Source organism: Xiphophorus couchianus, chromosome 5 (assembly GCF_001444195.1).
Source record: "Xiphophorus couchianus chromosome 5, X_couchianus-1.0, whole genome shotgun sequence".
NCBI lineage: Eukaryota > Metazoa > Chordata > Actinopteri > Cyprinodontiformes > Poeciliidae > Xiphophorus > Xiphophorus couchianus.
In genome coordinates this window covers 20,258,067-20,267,493 of record NC_040232.1, presented here as the reverse complement: position 1 = coordinate 20,267,493, position 9,427 = coordinate 20,258,067, and positions in this window count along the sequence as shown.

Genomic DNA, 9,427 nt, shown 5'->3' with positions numbered 1-9,427 from the left:
AGCAGGAATCTATTTGGGGTCCATCTCCAGTTAAACCCACCAGCAGCTACAACAGCGCTGACTTGACTTCCCTTTTAAAGTGTCTATGATTTATCATTATAGAATTCTGCATGAACATATCTTTTTTTTAAAGTGCAAATCCATAGATGTGGAAACGGTATTGTGAACGAATGGCCTGAAAAATAAAGATAAAACATGACTGGCTGCATTACACACGTTTGGCATCTCAAGACAGTAGACAAGAAACAAGAGTCTTGTTATTAAAAATGTGTGATGTAAGGTTAATGTTTTAATTTTACTTGCAAGCTTCTACTGGCTGGAAGTTATATTAACTGACTTGAATCAAATTGGAGGAAAAAAACCCTTAAAGGTAGCTAAAGATTAAAATGATGAGAAGAAGGGCTTCCAACTCATCGACTAGAAGCTGGTCTCCGAAGATGAAGGTCTGAAATATCTGTAAGTTTGCCAGCAATAAGTTTAAAACTTGAATAGCTTGATGTACATTTGAACAATTTTTATTTCTTTAAATGGTGTATAAACTATATACCAGGAAGATGACATGCTGAGAATTTTCTGAAGTTTTGTCATTTCAGTGGTGCTGGGGTGCTGTGGTTTGGAATTTTGCAGAATTTGGCATGCTGTATTTTACAGTCATTAACGGTTTTCTAAGAGTAATCTTAGCCTTTATGTGGGCTATTTCTGTGGGCAATGTTCACATCAAATGACAACACTCTAAACCCACGAGAGTATTAAAATGTGCATTTTCTAACCTTGTATTTTTCTTTAAACCTTCCATTTATTTTGTGACATCCTATACTGAATACATATCATTTCTGGTCTAACCATGAATTTCAGCTGATAGCCCTAACAATTACAGAGCAGAACAGAGGCCAAAAGTGGAATCTCAAATTAGAGATCTTCTGGTTGCAACTCTTTAGATAGGAATGTTGACACGCAGCATGACAGCTATAAACTGTGCAACAGGGAAGAAAATGAGGATGCAAACCATAATCAAATTACAACAATAATAATAATAATAATAATAACATAAACAATATTGTTTGGTTGTTGTCATTTACAGGTTTCTAGTGTGGATATTGTGAAAATGTTTGAACATGACGATCACTCCAAATAAATCAGTAACATCTCAGTTCCAGGCTAACAAGAATTGTGTTATGCACCAGGTGGCCTAATCTCCAGCCCTTTATTCTACAGAAAACATTCAGAATGACATTAACCATCATGTTTCAGAGATAAATATAATAAATGTAGCGATACTGTGGAAAGTATAGTCCAGTCGCTCCGAGCTACACTGCACACAATTTAAAGTGATTCCCCAGTTATCAGACATGCAAATAAAACTTAGAAAACTCATTTGGGGTACAAGCAAAGAACTTACCTTTTCTTTTTTTCTCCAGTGCTTTTAGTGCCTCAAGGCCTTGCCGCTCTGGGGAGTCAGTCATTTCACTTAGATGGAAAGCTGAGTCAGGGTTACACAATAATTAATAGTACAGCGATTCACAGGAAAGCTAAATTTTCAAGTATGTTCAGCTTTTACTAAGTTTGTAAAAGAAAACACAGACATCCTATTTCTCTGAATAGTCAAATATTTTATCCGCTCGCTCTCCGTAGCTTGAGAACAAACCAGCATTTTTTTTCCATGATTTATATGATTTCAAATATAACTTTCAGTTTTTCCAGAAATAAAACCTGCAATAAGATTTTTTTTGTACTTTATCCACCTTTTAAAATACATTGCTATTATTTTGTACTCATTAAAAACACATGTCCTAGATTTTGTGCCCCCCAGGTTTTCTTCCAAAAATTCATGTGGCTCTCACCGAACTTTATAGGGCCATTTGATATATACAGGATGTCTTCATTTGCATATTTGCCAACATCCTTCTCTTGTGTGCCATGCTTTGCAGAGGAATAGAATACCAAGCAGTTATTTCATCTGACCAGGCTTCCCTAAAGGATAACCTATCATGTCTCTCCATCAGCATTCATTGTGTGTGGACAGGCAGCACTTGGAGAGCTACATCCTGAATCGCAGGCGGCTGATATGCATGCACAACTCACAATGATTTTTGATGCAAATTATGATGTTGGGATTTAAATAAAGAGCAGCCACTGAATATGCACACAAAATAATATGCGACTGGTCCCGTTTGAGAGAGAAGGTTTCCACTGGTTGCTTTCAAATAAAATTGAAACACAATTAAGGGAATAATGAGAAAATCAAGAATAAAAAAACAAAAGAGGGAGCAAAGCACTGAAAAGGGGACTCATGCAATTGTGAAAAAAGAGAGTGAGAGAGAGAGAGGGTACGGAAACAGGAGGAGAGAAGAGAGGGGGCGTTAAAACCACATTTCCCAGTGGATCTTTAGCTGAGGCCGTGTTGAGAAAACTGCCAAAACTCTTAACAGACACTCCCGCACTGGCGCTCACTTACACGCATGGTTCACTTCTGCCAAGTCATATGAGAAACACCAACACCAACTGGATGGAGAGACATGGGAAAAAGGTGTCGGCAGGAACTGGAGGGATTTACAGGCGACTGGTGGAAAGGAGGAGGACAGACAGAGAGAGAGAGAGACGGAGAAACTGAAGCCGCTCTCTCTCCTCTGTGTCCTCTGGTGTGGCTCTGAGAACTGCATGTGGGCTGGGAGGAGTTGAGGGGTTGGAACACAGGAAGAGGTTCAAGAAAGAAAACGGCTGGAAGGATTCCTTCTTCCCACACACACTTTGAATGTATCACATGTGCATGCACATGAATGTTCACCAGCCACACACACACACACACACACACACACACACACACACACAAAGCAGAAAAAAGGCCTCGAAAGGTGTCTTTTTTCCACCTTGCACTCACACAGTCACGAGTCATCCTGTTTCAACTCTTGGCATCCTCCTTACACCTCCGAGCCCAGAATATGACACTGCTTTAGGGTTTCGTCTCAGCAACACGCTCGCTGTTGCGCTCACAGTACGAGACATGTGGTGGAGAAAATCAAGCTGATGAAGATGTTATCTTCATCAGCTTGTGACGACCACGTGAAGATTTACTTTTCAAAACTTTTATATCATGTTCATTTTTTTTTTCAAGTTAAACTTTTTCTATGTTGCATTTACTGCCCTCTTTGATATGGGAAATGTTTTTAAAAAGAGAAATTTTATTACCGTACTACTTTATATTGCCTCCTTACCACAGGGCATAGCTCTTCTCAGTTTGCCTTTTTGATGACAACTTGCCACAGTCAAATGAATCTTTCTTGAATTCTGTATGTTATGATGTGGTGACCCATATTTGGGATGTTTTTTTCATTTTTTCCCCCCACAAATCTACCCCTGCTGTGCTAGTCTTCCTGCAGTCAGATGGTCCAAAGGCCATAATCCTCTACTGAAGGTATCCATGAATAAAAGTCAGGGAAATAATTCCTTGTTTTTCCTGTATTAATCTGGGAAAGCCCCTAAGTCCTCTCATGCTTCTGTGGAGTGATATGATTACAGCATGGCAGCCATTATTAGACGATTAGCAGTCATGAGTGGCTGAGTCAGTCTGATTGCGTTATGGGATGTTATGTTGTTTTGGAAGGTCTGGACAAAAGCCTTTGGATGAATGTTTTTGTTTGTTGGTGTGTGACAATATGCCTCTGTTTTTCACTTTTTGTGTCCTGATTTGGTCAGATGTAAAGTTTAAGTGAAGGATTAGGGATGAGGTCATATTTAAGTTGGTTTTGGATAAAATCTATAAAGTGTTTAATCTCAGTTCAGTCTGTTTTTAGGGGTGGAAGGCCTTTTGTCCAAATATGACTGAATCTATGTAATATAGAAAGGACATTTTCTATCACAATTGTTACAAACAAAACTATTAAAGTTATAATGCAAACAGCACTACAGGTCAAATTTGGAAGATGAATCAATAGAATTACATCTTCTTTTTTTCAGGCTATCTCTATTATAAACTCAGAAATGCCACTGTTGTCACAAAATAATATCTTAATCAATTGCTCCAATTGTTTTTATTTTTACAAGAATAGAAACAACTCCTGCATAGTATGTTCATCATTATAAATCACCTCAATCTGTCATGTGGACGCAAAAGCGGCAACGTTACTGATAATTCTGCATGGACTCTGTTGACCCAAATGTTCTTTAGAAACTGCACCTCCTTCTGTATTGTGAAAGTCTGATGTTTTGTTTGATCTTAAACCTAAAATATTTTGCATGTATTTATACACGTAACTTTGCAAATTAGAAGTTGTACTTCTTCGACTCGTCATTTTGGTTGCAGCCACATAAGACGTGGTTTTAGGTACCCCAGCATATGAGGCAAGATAAGAACCAGCGTGACCACAGCTTAAGCAGAGAAGATGACAAGCTGAGAATGTTTCTACATTTTTGTCATGCCAGCAACAACAAGTTGGTTTGGTTCAGGATGAAAAATCTCGGAAATGTTCCATCATCTGCCTTCTTGTATTTTACGGACATTTGAAGCTTTCGTGAGGCACTGTTAATGACAATACGCAGTTCACCAAATGACAGGGTTCTAAACCTATAAGTATTAAAACATGCAATGTCTAAACATTTATATTTCTCTTCTTGCATCGATATCAAATAATCTTAATATATATATATAATATCAATTATGCCCTCTTTATGAATTTAGCTCCTACCTCTTGACAATAATTCAAAAAGAGTCAGTAGGTGAAAATGTTTACTATATGCTGAATGCAGCAAGTCTTACAACTCCACATCTAATTGTTGTTATTTGGAGAATATGGAAGCAACCCAAATTATTATTATTATTATTATTAATTATTATAGATTATTATTATTAATTATTATTATATATAATTATTATTATTAATAATAATAATAATAATAATAATAATAATAATAATAATAATAATAATAATTTGTAAGTATTGCCAAGACATAAGTGTGCCTGAAATTATGCTTGAATGTGTCATATTTCATTTCAGATGAAAAAAAGCCTTTTATCTACTTTCAAGCTTCTAATGAGATAGAACAAAGGAGCCTTATATCATTTATTAGGGGATGTTATGCTCATTATACAAGATTCAACCCGACTCACTCAGCGGGGTTCTGACTTTATAATGCTTGGTTCTCAAGGTTGCTCCCACCTATTGTTTAGATCTGCTTGGGGAAACAGAAAGGCAGGCAGAAGGAAAAAACCCAATGTGTTACTTTTTGCTTGTGCATTCTTGGCATAGCTTGTTGCCCTTTTCATTTTTTAACTGTGATTTTCTCCCCCCACCCCCAACCCCACTCCCTCCTTTCCTTGCTTTAATACAGAAGCCAAGGGTCCACAAGCAGCCAAGTCCCACTGCTCCAGTCTGGCTAAGCCACAGAAACCTTGGCCTCCTCCTCTCTTTGCTCTCTCTCTCGTTTTATTCCTCATGTTTATGTACTCTCCTCACTATCAAACCTGTGATTCTTCCCTTCACAGACTTTTGCATGTGTCTTTTTTTGTCTCAAGTGTAATTGTGTTTCCTTGGATTGGTCAGCCTGACTCTATGGCTGATTTTCTCATGCTTTTTTTTGTTATTTAAACACACACACACACGCACATTCCCCCCCCCACCACACACACACACACACACACCCTCTGTATTCCCCTGCCTGACAGTCTGTCACAGCCAGCGACTGGTTTAGCAGGCGGAGTTCAGCTGGGCTCCACAAACACATGGCACTCAGTCTGCCTTCCTCTGTGTGCTGGAATTATATTTCAGTTTACATTTTGTAAAAGCTTTTCTCTCGATTTAGTGTTCAAATGTCAATTGTGTGAAGGCTTAAAGACAAAAATTGATCTAGTTCTCCCTACAAATAGATCAATTGGGTGGCTCGAGATTTTTGAGGTGAGGTTCTTTTAAAAAGTAGGTAAGACGTTAATATCTTACCCTCACGAGGCAACTCTTTAGCTGTCTTTATTTTGCATGATTCCTTATTAGCTGGACCCAGAGGCTGAAGCTAATGTCTAGTCAGACAGAGGACAAGACCAAAGTGGACTTGTATAATCTTAAAAACAACTGTAATCTCAAATATATCATGGTTTATATGCTAATGCTATTTTCCGAACTTTTAACCGTCGTGAGGTTTGCAGTAGGTGGTTATTGACTCATCGTTGCTGCATTCTCTTTGTATTTAAATATTGGATTTCCTGAGTTTTTGGTGGGAAGGTCAACGGGAACTCCACGCGCTGGCAGAATCCTAACTAGGAAAGTTTGACTTTGCTCAGCAGCATTTCAGTGTCCTACATGACAAGAGAAATTTTAAGGTTGTAGGTACAAACAATTAATTTGCACTTTGACAATTTGCATGGTCTCCACAATCTCTGTTTTCCTGATGTTCATTTAGTGTTTAAACACATAGAAAGGAAAGAAATGCATTATTATTATAGGCTTCTACTGCTAATCCAAGTTAGTGGCACCAATAGATAAGAAAAATCACAACTTTGATCCAACACTCTTTACTATTGTGTGACAATATTCTTAGATTTGGGTTCTGAATTCTGAGGTAAAGTAAATGCAACATATTTACATGGACACATAGGAGGAACAAAAAATGTGACGTGTTTCTGTTCAAAGTAGCCTAACTAGAATAAAATAAGGCAGTTTAAAGATCAGAAATAATATTCATTCAAACTGCTACAGCATTTATTTTACACTGCTTTACTTGTATGTAATTCAGTTTCTCTGCCTGGGAATGCTTTACATGCTTTATTTTCAATGTGTTTCCCACAGCGAGATCACTACCGCTACCTCCCACCTTAAATTCATGAAATGGCATTCACAGAAACTGCTTAAAATTTTTGGAAGTTGGAGATGTTTCAACATGGCAAAAATTCGTAATGCTTCGGCCAATTCTTCATACCTTGGTAGTGCTGGTCGTTTCATACCCAACATTGTTTGTTTTTTGTCTAAATAAAACCCCCGTACATTTTGTACTGATGATGCATCTAGTGGCACCTGCCAGGGGAAAATTTGAATCAATTTAATTTTCTGCTCTGTGTTGCAATGAATTTGCTGCCGGATGCTCAGAATTAATCTAGTTTTATCAGGAGTCATGTTTCTAAAGTGGCAGACAGTTAATGGAAATAGTGGCAAAAAAATGTTTACAGAAGATAGTATCCAATTATTTCAAATAATACATGAAGTTTGAGGATTTATTTTACTATAATCCAGGGAATTCAGTGTAACTTAACTTGCAATGGGTACGAATGGGAGAAGGAAAAGCCCAGATGGGGTACACACTGACCTGCAGCCTCCTCAAACTAGTCCAGACAATTTCAAGGAAGTTGAGGGAGTCAGCTACTGCAGGTAAGATATTACGTTAAGATAACACGTTTTTAACAAAGCCTCTCCACAATCCTCTGACATGGATCATTTTAAAAATATTGCTATTGTCACCTTTGATAACCTCTTACATTACATTGAAGCAACATTGAATTTAAAGTGTGGCTTTCTGAACTTCTCCGAGAACTTTTAACTGGAGGAAGAATCTGTTTTGAAAGAAATGTACGTCTAGGCATGTGTTGATACAAGACATGCTGCTAAACAAATAATCCCAATTAAGGATCAATTACTTCTCGCAAACAAAACGCAAACTTGTGCGACTGTAATAAAGCCTACCTCCTATTGTAATGTATCTTTTTTTCCCCAGTAAGATCCCTGCCATTCATTCCGCCACTCAGACAGAAATCTAATTAGAGCAGAATATCAACATTGAAGCACATAACCCGTCACCCCTCCTTCCTCTCTCCCTCTCTTTGTTTCCCTGCTCTTCCCTACAGCTGGTGAGAGTATGGTTTGTGGCTGCCCCTCCCCCAGCATTTGAACAGGCCAATAAGAGAGCATGTCAGCTAAATAACCCCCACCCTCCTCTCTTCCACACCATCCCTCGTTTTCCCTTACCATCTTTTCCATTCCCAATACCATCCCCCAGAGCCCTCAATACACCCATCCCCCTTCCAACTAACCCCTAACCCACTTACTCATCCTGCCTCCACCCTCCCACACACCCACGAGATATCCCCACCCTCGCTACTATCCCCACCCTCGCTACTTTCTCACCCGTGGCTCACCCTCCCTAGTAACTACTCCCCCTGCTCTTCTTCTCTTCTCTTCTTCCTCTTCATCCCACTCACCCTTCTTCTTGGACACACTTGCTTCTCTCCTCCTCGGGCCCTGTCCTTCATTTCACTCACTTATTAATATTTTTCTCATCCCCCTTCTGTGCTGTTCCATTCTTTTCTCCCTCCATCCTTCTATCCCGTCTCCCCCTCTATATCTTCTGTCGCCTTATCTTATAAATATCGGTAGCACACTGGGTGAAAAATTGATCCTCCCCGCCTGTCTGTGGACGCTGCCACAGCGCATTAGCCTGCATGTGAAATGTGTATATGCAAGTGTGTGTGTGTGTGTGTGTGTGTAGAGGCTTGTGAGAGAGAGGAAGGGTGGGGTGGGAGGAAGGAAGGTGGGAGGGATATTTGCATATCATCAAAGTAGAGAAAGGGAGTGTAATGAGGAGAGAGAAAGTGTGTGTGTCTGTTGGCTGTACGTGAGTGTTATGAGTGGTGTTGATAGGTTCAGGGTTGAGTGTGTATGAAAACAAGAACACTCTTCACATGCAATCAGTTCTATAGATACAGAAACATGCAAAGAGCACCAGCACTACAGGTGCATTTTAGAAAAAAAAAAAAAAAAAATCTTTGAAAATGTGATTCATTTCAGTAAATTGAAAAAAAAAAATAATTAAACATGCTGTTATGTAGATTATGCATTACACACTGAGTGATGTACTTCAACTGAGTAGTTCTGATTATTATAGTTTACAGTTAATGAAAACACTGACATTATGAACAACCAAAGAAATAATAAATAATGATTTTTAGTAGAGAAATGTTAGTGGTATTGAGCTGACATTTTACTGAGTAAATATTAATGTAAAGTTGGGTGGAAGGAAAAAGTTTGGTGAAAATATGGATATCCAAAAGAGAAAACTATACAACTCTTAGAAAATTGGGAAGCAAAATCCATTCAAGAGTTTGGGGCAGATTTACAAGGTTTGGACTGCAGCTGGAGTAAGTTCTTCAAGAGTCACACAAACTTATCCAAGAGATAGGCTCCAAATTTTGCATTCCTCATGCTAAAACACAGAATCCTCTCACCTGAACTGAGGTGAAAAGCAACTGACAGTTGTTCAGTGGCCTAACGTTTTAGACAAAAAATACATTTTGCATTTAATTTGGAAGTCAAGATCTGAGAGTCTGGAGGAAAAGCGAGGGGACACAGAGTCCAATTTGTTTGGGGTCCAGTGTTGATAATGTCTAAGATCCACACAGCTATCAGTTAAGAACTTGAAGGACACTTCATGCTTTCCTTTGCCATCAATCTTT